This window comes from Parasteatoda tepidariorum, chromosome 8 (genome assembly GCF_043381705.1).
Source record: "Parasteatoda tepidariorum isolate YZ-2023 chromosome 8, CAS_Ptep_4.0, whole genome shotgun sequence".
In the NCBI taxonomy this organism is placed as follows: Eukaryota; Metazoa; Arthropoda; class Arachnida; order Araneae; family Theridiidae; genus Parasteatoda; species Parasteatoda tepidariorum.
Window position 1 is genome coordinate 35,563,035 of NC_092211.1, and position 14,214 is coordinate 35,577,248.

A 14,214-nucleotide genomic window follows, 5' to 3' on the forward strand; every position below is an offset into this window, starting at 1 on the left:
AAAAAAAAGTTGAATTGTTCAACAGATCCAATTTAGACTTATACTGCTCATGTAAAGAACCATGTATCATTAATTTCATTATACTACAAAGGATAAAATGGGCATTCCATATTTTCAAGATGCATATAGATTTCTCCACCAGAAACATTTTCAATGACGAACCAACAGGCACTCCAATAAAAGGAAGTCAATTTTAAAATGATTAAATGACTTGGAAAAAGATATGGTACTGCAAACAAAAAACTATAAAACTCATAGAGATATAAGACAAGTCAGGAAAAATTTTCTTTAGAAGAACAGGCTGCAAATAGAAAACAATTATTAATATTTCTAAAACATTTTATCAACATCTTTCGTTGAAATATTTTAACAAAAGATGAAAACTTTTAAAAATCTGTTGCAGATTGACTAACTAGTTGATAGAGTTAATAATTTTACACTCGAATAATAAATCTATATAGTTATACTTTTCTTTTTTATTACAATATTAAAAAAATAAAGTAAATATTTTGAAATATTAAACTGCTTCAGTTACAATTTTCTTGCATTGTTATTACAGTAGCTAAAAGATAAGATTAAGTAAATATTTTGAAATTATAAAGGCATCTCGGAGCGAAAGACAAATATTTACCTTAATTTTAATGGTTTAGTTATTATTTTGCTTGTAAATATAAATATTTCAAGTGCTTTTGTATCAATAAGGCTTGACAAAAAATCAAGTTTGTCAATGTAAGACTTTATAATTGGAAAAATAAAGCTTTAAAATAGTTTAGTTTTGTATGTTTGACACCAGAATTCTTATTTTTTGACTACCAGATACGCATATACAAAATAAACTAATTTAGCAATTTGAAAAAGTATTGAAAAAAATAATTAAACAATAATTAAAATACCTTTTACATGAAATGATAATTTCAAATTTCATCCGACTACTCAACCCCGCAAGTTCTATTCGTCAGTTTGTCAGGCATTTAAAGTTCTATTTGCCCCACAGACGTCGAACACTTGTGACTGTAAAAGATTGCTTTATTAAAAATCTTTTCTTCTCAAATTGTAAATTTTATTACTTACGTTTTTAAAAAGTTAAAATTTAAAATTAAATTAAAAGGTTTTTTTTTCTTTTTTTGAGAAATAAGTTCTAAAACTATTGCATGGCTCCGCATTTTACATGTTTTTTTGTTAGTTTATTTTTAAGCTAATAACTTATTTAGAATTTATTAACGAATTATTAAACTAGAAATCTACACTGAAAAAAATTCCGGATCAAATTACGGTATAAAATACCGGTACTTTGGGTGCTTCATCTGTAGAAACGTTTTTTTTCCGTAAAATCTATTTCTACCGTAAAATCCATTTTTACTATCAAATCCATTTTTACCGTAAAAATCATTTCTACCGTAAAATATTATACCGCAATTTTTATAGAAATATTTGTTTATTTAGAGTGATTCAGTGGTTTTATAGTAATTATTACAGTAAAAATTACGGTATATCAGTTTTTTTTTTGTTTCGTAATATGTTAAAGTATTTTTACATTAAAAAGATGAACTATTCTGTAAAAAGTACCGACACCCTGAAGGCCGGTACTTTTTACCGTAATTTGATCCGGAATTTTTACCGAGTAAAGTAAAATTGCTTATTTTTTATTACCTTTATAGAAGTTGGTGACCCAATTTCAAAATTAATATAATTTAATCAAATCAATGAAATTATTAATTAAAATCAGCTGGATTATTAAAAAAAATAAGTCAACAGTTAAACTTTTGTCTTACAATCAAAAATAAATATTTTTGAAGGACAATAAGTCATTGTTTCAAAAATATACACAAATAAATTGTTTCATAAATGCTCGAAAAACAAATATTCAATTTAGGTGTAATCTAATTAGAGGTATATAATTAATATATGTCTATTTTTAGCTAGACGTTAGATTATTTGTTATACTACAATTTGTTATACATTTTTTCTCTTCTTTAAGAAACATAAGTCATTGTCTAGAAATTATACTTTCAAATTTAATTACTTAGTTATACAAACAACGTACCTTTAGCTTTGATATTTACTTAATTAGGAATATTTAGGTAAGAAAAATAGATTTCAGATTTCTTATTACATTTAAATCCTACTTAACATTCATTATTCATGAAATATTTTAACTTAATTACTCTTTTTGTTTGTATTCTTACAAACTTCGAATATTTAAAGATAAATTTCTTTTTAAATTGAACACTAATTGGTTTGCCATTTCAATATCTTTTGGGAGATTATGTTGTATTGTGTATAAGTTTATTTTATCCTATAATTACATTCAAAACATTAACTGTAAACGGGCATTGTTTATGTTATCTATTAAAATTGGCAAATTGATTTAATTCTTTTCTTACTTATATTAATGCATCAAAATATTTTCACAAAGAAAAATTAAAATAAAATCTGTTTCAATCATATCTCTACTTTATTATTAAACAGACAACTTTAAGAGACTTAATTATTTAATTAAAATACACTCATGTATTGAATATGCTAACGAGAAAACAAAAAATGTCTCAGCATACACCATCATTTCATATTTATTATGGTTAAAACTTTTATAATACTTTTTTAAACCACACAACTTAAAGAAACATCCATAATTTAAGAAATAATTCACTTTTATTTACTTAAAGCGTATCTTACATGTGCATATTTTCATTTATTTAAAAATATTAGAATTCATTTTTATCTCCCTTTAAATCGGGTTTGATCTAATTTATATTTTCATTAAACTCATGCCATAAAAAAGATTTTTAATTTAAATCAAATATAATTTTTATAAGAAAATTGTTGACTTAATCCAATTTTTTTTAAATAAATTTTGAAGTCCAAAATAGTTTTATGCATATATTTTTTAAAGAGTAATTCTTTTAAAGTCAGATTTTATTGATAAAAGTTTTATTTAAAGAAATAATCAAAGGGTAAATTATTGTACTTCGAAATAGACTAATGAATGAATAAAATTAAAGACTAAAAGTGGAGAAAAGCAACTTTAAACTGTTAAATTATAATTTACTCTGTACGTAAAATAACTGTGTAATAACTCTGTACGTACGTAAAATAATGTGCAGCTAATAAACATATTTCAATTCAACCGTATAGTTTTATGTTTATCTAAATACTTTGTGTGCTCTTAAAATAAATTAAATACGTACTTAGTGTTTACCAATATTGAAAAAACACTTTTTATGATGAGAGAATCGAATCTTACCATAATTTTTTTCTTCATTTTAAACTGATATAAGCAGATTTATTCTTCCTTGAATATGTAAATGACAAATTACTACCCTGTCTTTAAAATGTTAAGCTTGAACAAAACTAATTCTGATTTTATTTATTCGGTGATCAGTTTGCAATACAAATAATAATTTTTGAAACATTTTAGTTAAGAATGTGAACTATTTTACCTATATTGTTGTTTTTTAATAATAATATGTACTGTTAATACATTTTATCAGATGATTTCGTTGGTAAATATAAAAAAATCAAGCAAAAATCGAACTTGATTTTTTTTATGACTTTATGATTTTTTAAGGAAAATTATATATTTTACGAACCCTGCTTTAGATAAAGAAGCAAAAAAAAAATTTTTACAAAGCAAAGAGAGTGTCATAACCATTTTTTACAACTGGAACATATTTTTTAAAGAAAAGTATAGAACGAGTTTCATGAAAATATAAAAATACAAGGATTTAAATATATTCTGAAATTAAATTTGACATTTGTGGTTGTCTACTACTGCGAACTAGATTTTCATTAAAATTGAGTGATTGCATAGTTAATTTCATCTAACAAAAAGAAAAGTTCTACTACTCCTAAGAGGCCTATAGGGAATCACAAAATCTATAAAATACGAAATTTAACAACTTTCTGCTTAAAAAATATGGTTAATATGATGTTTATCATTGTCTGATATTATCTGGAAGCATAAAGTCGCGCATACAATTGATGCATATGGCGTTCTATGTATCTTGAAAGCTGCCTTACAATCAAGATAGACGAACTCTTTAATCTACTCTCTTCCCACCCCAAGGAAAGAAGTCTCAAAAATATAAGTCTAGCGTCTTGAGAGGTCGAGCTAACTTGAAAATTCTATTTTCTGGTGGACTTTTTTTTTATTCGATTAGTAACAATTCACTTGTAGTGTAAAAACTTTCTAGTATTAACTTTCTAGTAAACTTGTAAATTTCTGGTATTTATTAGATTAGTAACGATTTAACCCTTTGACACAAATTTTTTATTAAACATATTTTTCATACTTCTTTTATTATTTTGAATTAATTTACATCAAAATAAGTGAAAAATTTTCTATTTAACATTTTAATAATTTATGGTTACGAAATACTGCATAAAACACCGGTGTCTAAAGATAAAGTATTCTTAACACGGTTTACTTCCAAACAATTATATTTTAAATGTGATGTTATCTAGATCTAAGAAAAACAGTTAATCATTATTGCAATTTCCTTAACTTACGAAATGCATTATTGCTAAATTTTTGAATATGAATGGGAAAAAAATTAAAACTATTTTATTTAATTTTTTGGGATTTTAATATTTGAATACAAATATAATTCCAATAATCTAGACTTCTTAGTAACTATTAGACTTTTCTTTATAATTAAAAAATTCCAAAATATATTTTTGCTTCCAATTAGAGTGTCAATAATATATAAAAGGGACACCAGTGTCCCATGTACGTCAAAGGGTTAATGTTGTGTTTATTTCCAATGTTTTATTCGTTATCGCCAATTTAATGTGAATGGCCACTGCATTTTTCATTAATTTGCTCTCGTCTGTTGCCGGGTGATATAGGTAAGCAAGGAAAATTGAAAAAATGACTATTTAGGTACCTGCTTTCGTTTCCTTTTGTGTTGACTTCTTTTTCGTGCTAATAAGCTATTAGGATAAAAAAAAGTTAGAATAAAAAGTATAGTTTCTACATCCCTTTTAAAGTTTTTGACAATTTCTTCCTACTTACACCATATTTAAGTCAATGAACAATTCCAGCTCTTGGTTATATTTTCGTTCTCTAATCTTTGCTAGTAGATGCCCACAGATTCCATGCTTCTCGGCAACTTTAAAGCAGCCATCTATTCGACAAAATATTCCTAAATTGTTTCTGCAATTAAGACCAGAAGCCAGTCCTTACGAAGAAAAAATTCCATTTTTAAATAAAAACCTCAAATTTAACTTTAGACCCATTTTTTGTTGTTATTTTTTTATACTGATCACTTTATAGAACTTCTATTACTGGAACATCGTACACTCTAAAATTTTCTGGATCAAATTACAATAAAAAGTACCTTTACCATAAATTTCATTTTATACCGGAACATGCTACGGAAGAAAAAATCTAACATATCGTAATTTAATAATACCGTAAAGTAATAATACCGTATCGTAATTTAATAATACTGTAAAGTAATAATACCGTATCGTAATTTAATAATACCGTAATAATAATTACCGTAAAGTCTCTGAATAGCTCTAATTAGATAAATATTACTGAAAAAATTACGGTATAACATTGTACGGTAAAAATGAATTTTACGGGTGACCGTAATTTGATACGGAATTTTTTACAGTGCATCCCCTACTAACACCCTAAAACATTTTCCTTTCCAAAAAATTAAAAATTTAATAATTTCGTCTTTATTCAGTTAATACACTCACAACTGAATAACGACAAAATCATATTAGAAAATTAGTTTAAATTGCAATTATTCAACAAAGAATCGTTGTATAAAAATAATTATTTATATACAACCCCTCTAAAAATTCTTACAAACTTTTCTCTTTCTATGAGCACATTACTTTTAGCACCTAAATCACTTCCTAACCAATAACCCGTTCCATGAGAGTCATCGTTTCAAACTCTTCTTCTTTCGACGCAAATCTTCAAAATGGCTTCCATGACAAATGAAGTGCAAATGTCCATTTTGATATCCACTGCTGTTGCCTATCAATCGATACATTTTTCTTTAGAAGAAATTCTCTCAAGTTCTAAGATTACCTAGTTTGTAAGAATAAAAACTAATGAGACATTCATTCAGAGTAATGTTTTTTTTCTCATACTTTTCGTTGAAAGATTATGAGGTATTCTTTTACATTTTTTGAACGCGTGATTTAAATGTTTACATGGCTATAAAATAAATATTAACTTAATCTAAAAAAGAAAGAAAATTATTTTTCTTGTAATAGAGAAAAAAAAATCTGGTAAAATTACCACAATGTAAAGTAATAACATTTCTGGTAAAAAGAAAGAAAAAAATTATAAAAGCAAAATATATGATACTTAAAGCATCTATTTGGTAATCTTAACGTTCATATGGCGTCGGTTCACCAAAAATTCTTGTTTTCAAAGTTTTAGTCCTTATTACCACACATTTAATAAACAATACAAAAATTGAACGGTAAAAAAGAGCCGGTACTTTTTACCATAATCTATACTTTTACCCTAATCGGTACTTTTACTGTAATTACTGTACTTGAGCTGTGATGGCTCAGGGAATAGAGCGTTCTTCTTACATCCAATGAGGTGAACCGGGTTCGAATCCCAGCGATGGCAGGTCGATACGAATTCCACATCCGGCTTGCATCAACCTCAGTGCTGACGTAAAATATCCTCAGTTATAGATGGATCATGGGTTAGAGTCCCCCTGCAATCGGACTAACCGTGAGAGGTTTTCGTGGTCTCTCTCATTATGTAACGCAAACGCGTGCTAGTTCCATCAAACAGTCCTTCCACGAAGGCAAATTTCTCCCAATACTTGATCCAGGAGTTCTCTTGTCTTTTGAATTGGGCTCAAAATTGCAAGGCTACAGAGTTGAACATTAGTAGTCATCAACCCAAAAAATTGGGTTGACTGTTATAAAATAAAAATAAAATTACTGTACTTTTACTGTAGCTTTTACCAATACTTTTTACTGTAATTTAATCCGGAATTTTTACTACGTATTTTGAAACAATCCAGAAGACAAGGGACCGTTTTTCACGTTTCTAAGTTTGAAATTACCATATATAAAGAATTTTTTTATTTCATTCTAAAAAAATTCTTAATTGTCAAGAATTCTTTTATTGTCATTCAAATGTAAAGCGTATGTTAAACATATTTAAATGTATATGATATTATACATCTACTTATCACATATATTCAATTACAATTATTAAAACATTCAATTTATTATTTGTAGATTATATAAGAATGTCGTTTCGAACTTTTAAATAAAAATAAATTTATTACAATAATAATTATAATAACTACATAATTTTATTGTTTCAATCATATGAATTAATGTTCGAAAAGTAGATTTAAAAAACAGCAGCCACTTTATCAGATGATATCATACATACGATGCTTTCTATTAATTAAATTATATTTTACTTGATTAATTTACAATTAATTTAAAAGGAAAGTAATTAGAATGGGGATTTTTTTTAATTTCATAAAGCGAAATAAATGTCTGAACTGACAATTTTATTTCAACAGGCATTATTTCAAGTAAAAGGAAAAAGAAAAAAAATACAATGATTCACTTAATTTACTGAAAAGTCATTAAATTTTATTAATAAATTTAATTTTGTTTCCTTAAGAAGAGATGTATTAATTAAAATGTTTTCATAAAGCATTTTATAAGTGTTGCTCTAGGATTAGATTTTATCTTTAAAAAATAAGATCAATATTAATAAAACTGAATGGAAATAGATTAAACTTTTCAATCATTACTTCTGATCATTATTAAAAAATAAAAATTTTGCTCATTGAGAAGTATTTAAAAATGCAAGAAATCTTTTATAATCATTCTTTCGTTTTTTTATGTTCAAAATGAAATGCGAGAATAATTTTTAAAATTACAAAGCCAACTTATTTGCAGAATGTGATAAGGTTTTATTATTTCTTGCACATTCTGTGAAAACCCACTAACTGTGTATAAGGTTTTTTTGAAGAGTAAAAATATACCACATATTAGAAAGTATTATCTACCATTGTAGGAAACGTTATCCACCATAAATAAACCACGCATAGTAGAAATAGTTTATGGCAATATTGGTTTCAGTAACTCTCTAATTTTATGCTGGCAGTTTAAAATTCCTCAAGTGAGTCTGGTAGATCTTCCACCACCAAATTTGAATTTTTCCTCTCGAAATGCATACGACCACATGGCATACTTTCTTGACCACTAACTCATTCAAAAAAGTGCACGCTGGGTAAAAATCAGGGATATCTTTCCACGATAAGTGCTGACAGCTTTATGAATCCACTAAAAATGTAGGAAATCTTATTTTTCAATTTGCTTCTTCATGGGGTATTTTAATAGAATACAAAAGGGAATAAATTTCTTACATGCGAATACACATGCGAATGTATGCATGCGAAAATATACTGTAAATAAAAAACTTCAAATGGTGCCGTTACGCCTTAGAGTAAGCCGTGAATTTTTCTGAATCAGGAAATCTACATGAACAGAATCTAATGGGCTAATAAGGATATTAATTTCAATTTTCTTCCCATAGAATAAAATTCATAATGTTGTTGTTGTTCACGTATGCCTGTTTAGGCAGAGTGTGCGATTTTTGTTTTCCAGTTTCGCCATCTATGGCCAAGAATTCGACTTCTGCCACACCATACGTAGCACCTGTTTAAAGGGCGAACCCATTCAGACATCCATTCACTCATCCACAGATCGTAATTTTGACCTGAATCAGAGAGCGATCGATCTCCAATCTAGTACCTCCGGAGGTATTGGTTTGTTAGGGGAACATGGAGGACTTTTACGACTCGACAGATTTAACGTGCATCAGTCCCTTTACTACACGAGGAGTCTTCGGCCGGCGGGGTTCGAACCCACGAACTCTCGGACATGGGCCCAGCGCCCTACCGACCAGGTTATCCCGGCCTTATCAAATTCATAATAAAAGTCCTTTAAGGTTAAGAATAAAGTATAAAAATCTTCGTCTACACATTCAGTAGACGGACGGTAGTCAGATAATGCATTACAATGCTCTAATTTTGGTTTAAATGTAGGAGAATCTTAAAATTTTTCTCTATTCGCTTATGTAACGTAAAAAAGATTAGTTTCGACCAAAAATTTCTTTCATATGTCCCTAAAATAACTGGTGCTTTTGAAAATCAAAAAAAGGAACAAAAAACGTTCAGTTTGCTGCATTTTGCTTAGAAATTTAGGCATTTGTGTCTTAGTAAATTTCAAAATTATATACAATGTTCATCAATAGAGAGTGGTGCTGATTTCAAAAATATTTGAAGGGCAGATCATTCAAATTTAAATATAATTACGAGCTTCAGTGAATGTGATCCTCAGATGACACAACGTTGTTACTGATAATGCTTCACAGTTTTTCTGAGTAAAGCAGCACTATCAGTTGAGGAAGAAATGACTTGCTGAAATAAATTACTAGTTTCCTGAACAGTACACAGCATACCATATACTCACATTGACTCACCTTGTAATTTTCTCATAAATGTCCCCTTGTCTCTAGAGTAAGTTTCAAAATTAAGAGAAAAGAGAAACTGCTCATTTACAACGGAAAAGTTAGGGGTTTTTTGTGTAAACTCAATTGAAAACGGAAAAGGTGCATTCAAAGTTTTATAAAAGTTGGGTAAAGCTTGGTTGGGTTTATAAAAAAACTTAAAACATACATTTTAAATAATATCTCTATAACCATTTTGACCTGCGCATTTTTTTTTTAAAACTTATCATCTATGAGATAAGTTTAATAATTTCATTTCAGATTATTTTTTATATTTTTATAATGATAAACTGAACATTGAGAAATATTTTTTTTTCAAAATTAGTAAAACAAAACATAAATTTTGTGTAGGAATTATAAAACAACCTATTATTATCTAAATTGTTTAAATCCGTGACATCTGTTAAGCCTATGGTTAGTATTCAAACTTGAAACCTTCGAATTGAAATTCTGCAATAAAAAGTACCAATTTAACATTACTAACCCTCGAAAACTTATGGGGAAAAAGTGAATTAAGTAAGAATTCATTTTCTAAACGCTTTTGTAATCATACTTTAAAATAAAATTAAAGAATTAATATAAATGCAAGAAATTTCAAACAACCGCCATGTCAGGTATATTAGACTTAAAATTATTTTTTAATTTTAATTAACTTAAATTTAGCATGACCCCTTTTTTTAAAACTCATAAATTACCACATATGAGTTTTTCTCTAAAAATTTCATTAAAAATCTTGTCTTTAAAGAAATATATGACAAGAAGTATGCACGAAAAAGCTCCTTCGCTTTAATTTTTCTAATATGTCTTGTCATATGAAGCAGAAGAAAAACAGTTTAAACTAAAAAAAACTTACGTTTTAAAAAAAACCACGGTCTTATTAATAAAATTACTCTCTCCAATGAGACTCATAGTTTCAGTAACGTAAAAAGGTGGCTATATTTAAAATATCAACCTTAATTTATGCACCTAAAACTTTTAAAGAAACTTAATTACACAATTCATTTTAAAACTAAACTTAAACAAACTTTTTAAGATTTTTTATTTGGGTAAACAGTTGAAAATTTAATTATATATTTTGCATAATGCTTAAATTTATGTTTAAAAAAATTATTATTATTTAACTCGATTATAAAAATTATTAATATTTAATTCGAGATATTGTCATCTTAAATATGACAATATCTCGAGTTAAATATTTAGATATTTTTGAATAACAATTATATTTATATTATTTACGATTTACCCAAATTAATTAATTTAATTCTAATCAATTCAAAAATTGTATTCTTAATTCCCTTTATAATTTTCTGCTACACATTTTAAAATGAGATTTTTTCCAGTTAAATATTTTGTTAGATATTTTATTTGATTGTTGTAGTTGTTGTAGTTCATTTACGTCGCACTAGAGCTGCACAATGGGCTACTGACGGTGGTCTGGGAAACATCCCTGAGGAAGATTCGAAGACATGCCATCACAATTTTGATCCTCTGCAGAGGGAATGGCACCCCCGCTTCGGTAGCCCGACGACCTGTACGTGAAGTTGAGCACTTTACGGTAGAGCAGTTTAACGAGGACCAATAACGCACACCTTCGGTCCCTACGCAGACTGATCCAAGTGGTCACCCACCCGCACACTGACCGTAGCCAGTGATGCTTGACTTCGGTGATCTGCTGGGAAACGTGTCTTAGCGATCAGTCCACTGTGGGACATATTTTATTTGAAGTTAATATCTACAGTGAGGATGATTTATCAATTAATTTTTCTTTTAGTTTTAGTTTTCTTTTGCACATCCTAAGATAAACGATATTTCTATCTAAATATTTCGTTATTTTGCATAACAATTATTTTTGTGTTAATGATGATTTACCAAATTAATTGAAATAAATTAATTAAAATAATTTTAATTAAAAAATATTATTCTTAATGTCCTTTATAGTTTATTTACACAATTTAAAATGAGACTTTTTCTTGTTAAATATTTTGTTAGATATTTTTCATGAATTTAATATTTAACAAACTACTAAGACAAAACTAAATGACAAATTATTTATATGATGTTTATCACGTCAAAAAACCCCATTTAGCATGGTCGCAACCAGCATTTTATCTTTGTTGAACCTGTTGTTGCTTCCGGCAAAACTGGAAGTTAATTTTAAACCATCGTATTTATATTAACAAATCCTGCAGAACTATTTCAAAAATTATTTGAAATAGCTTGGAAAAATATTTGTTGAAAGAAGAATGCAGAACTGAAAATTCGATAGCTATTTTAAAAAGTATTTGAAATAGCACTCGAAATTACCAAGGACCCCTTATGGTCGCATATCCATATTCTTCTTTTTCAAGAAATTGCATGTCTTATGCTTTTACAAATATCGCAATAATATAGAAACTTCTTTAAATCATGCTACTAATTCATTGCTCTCCTTACCCCAAATGCAATCAATGCAGAGCAATTAACTTACCCTAAGTATTGGTTTTGAATACATTATGTCATATATAGCTATCTACTAACACGTGATTGCTGACAAACATGTAAAATTAGACTTTTTTAACCACATGACGTAATACCCACGTAACACTTTGAACAACCCTTCCATTGGCGTATTTTAATCTATCTTCGAATCCTGCTAAAATTCTTAAAATTTAGAATCTCGCCAATTCCCTCAAAAGGAGTCGCATACTTATATATTAGAGGTATTTTAATGAAACTATGCGCTAGATTTTGTGAATTGTAAATATTTTTTTATTATTCACACTAAAATTCTGTCAAAAAAGTTCCTTATTTTATATTTTATAAAATGGTGTGTACAAAAATGTTTAAAATATTTTGAAATTACCCCAGAATATGACGAAATGACGCTAATGAGAGGTGAATGCATCATGAGTATCAATCCTTATGGAAAGAAATATTACGTCAAATACGATGGTTGTTGTAATTGTTGTAGTTATAGCTAATTTACGTCGCACTTGAGCTGCACAATGGGCTATTGGCGACGGTCTGGGAAACATCCCTGAGGATGATCCGAAGACATGCCATCACAATTTTGATCCTCTGCAGAGGGGATGACACCCCCGCTTCGGTAGCCCGACGACCTGCACGTGAAGTCGAGCACTTTACGGTAGAACAGTTTAACGAGGACCAATACCGCACAACCTTGGCCCCTACGCAGACTAATCCAAGTGGTCACACACCTGCACACTGACCGCAGTCAGTGATGCTTGACTTCGGTGATCTGCTGGGAACCGTGTCTTAACGATCAGTCCACTGCGGGACTCAAATACGATGGATTAACGTTTTTGGATTAACGATGGTTATCGTTTGAATTAACGTCTGACAGTAAGTAAAGGGGGGGGGTAACTTCTTGTGAAGAACACGTATGCTTTTGGAAGAACTGTAACTCTTCCGTCTATACCTTACTAAACTCTATTACAATTTAGTATAATAAATGGAGCTTTTCTTTTTTCCTTTTTTTTTTTTTTGTATTTTTGTGTTTAGTTGCATTTTTACAATTTTTTTTATTGATATTCGCATGCGAAACTTCTCACTTTTTTGACTGCGTTGTCACACTGCATGCAGAATAGTAAGAATTGTAGTTCTATGCCCATCTTCCCAAACTGATCGTCTTACACCGAACCATCCAATAGTGATAACCTAGTGATAAGGTTACATAATGGTTGCAGTTGCATAATGAATCTGCATACATGACAGCTGTATCTGCATATTACATAACAATACATTTACATCGGCTTAATTTAAAATTTTTTGAATTATAGATACCGGTTATTTAGATTCAAACATGCTTCTCAATATCTTGAAAAAAAATATTTGAAAATTTCATAAAACTACAGCTTTTAATTTCGAAAACTTGTGATGAGTTAAACCATTAATGATGCCTCCTGTTTCCCACAGGAAAAAACCACAATCAAATTAGTTTTACTTTTGTTACTAAATTAAGATAGGAACAAAATGCATAATAGTTATATGAACGTAAGGTTCATGGTTCAAATATAACAAATTTCCAGTAAAATGTTAATTTTTACTGGCAATTTGTTACATTTACAAAGTATTGGAAGCGGCGTAAAAAGGAAGAAAAATTCAGGAACTTATACGTGGTGTAGACTAAAACAGAAGAGCATTCAGTGAGTGTGCTTGTGGCTTTAGCTAATTCATGAAAAATCGTTCACTAGTCACAAACAAAATAATTTAAATAGCTTTATACAACGTCGTTAGTGTGTATTCCAGTGTCGCGATTTTCCAGACTCCACGTAATTATTGATTGAACAACAATGCAAATTTCATTTAATTTTTTATTTAATTTTTCATTTAATCCGTCATTTTTCGAATTAGACAAACTCAATAACAACAATAGCTTCATGCAGCGTTAAACCAAAATACAAAAAAAACTGCAGAGCATAAAACAAAACGTACAGAATATTTCTTTTCCTATTGTCAAACATAATCTTTATATAAGCTTCCAAATATGTTGAGTATTATAGAGATTCTATGCTTTTATAAAGCAGTATACTATTCATATCTGAATATACATACATCGATAGTATACGATGAAAATAAATATGGGGATACTGTAAGTTATGGATTTGATCATTCAATGCAATAAGTTTTATTTTTTTTAATATAGTTTCGTTTTTAAATAATTTTACCATGATTAGCTTGTTTATTTT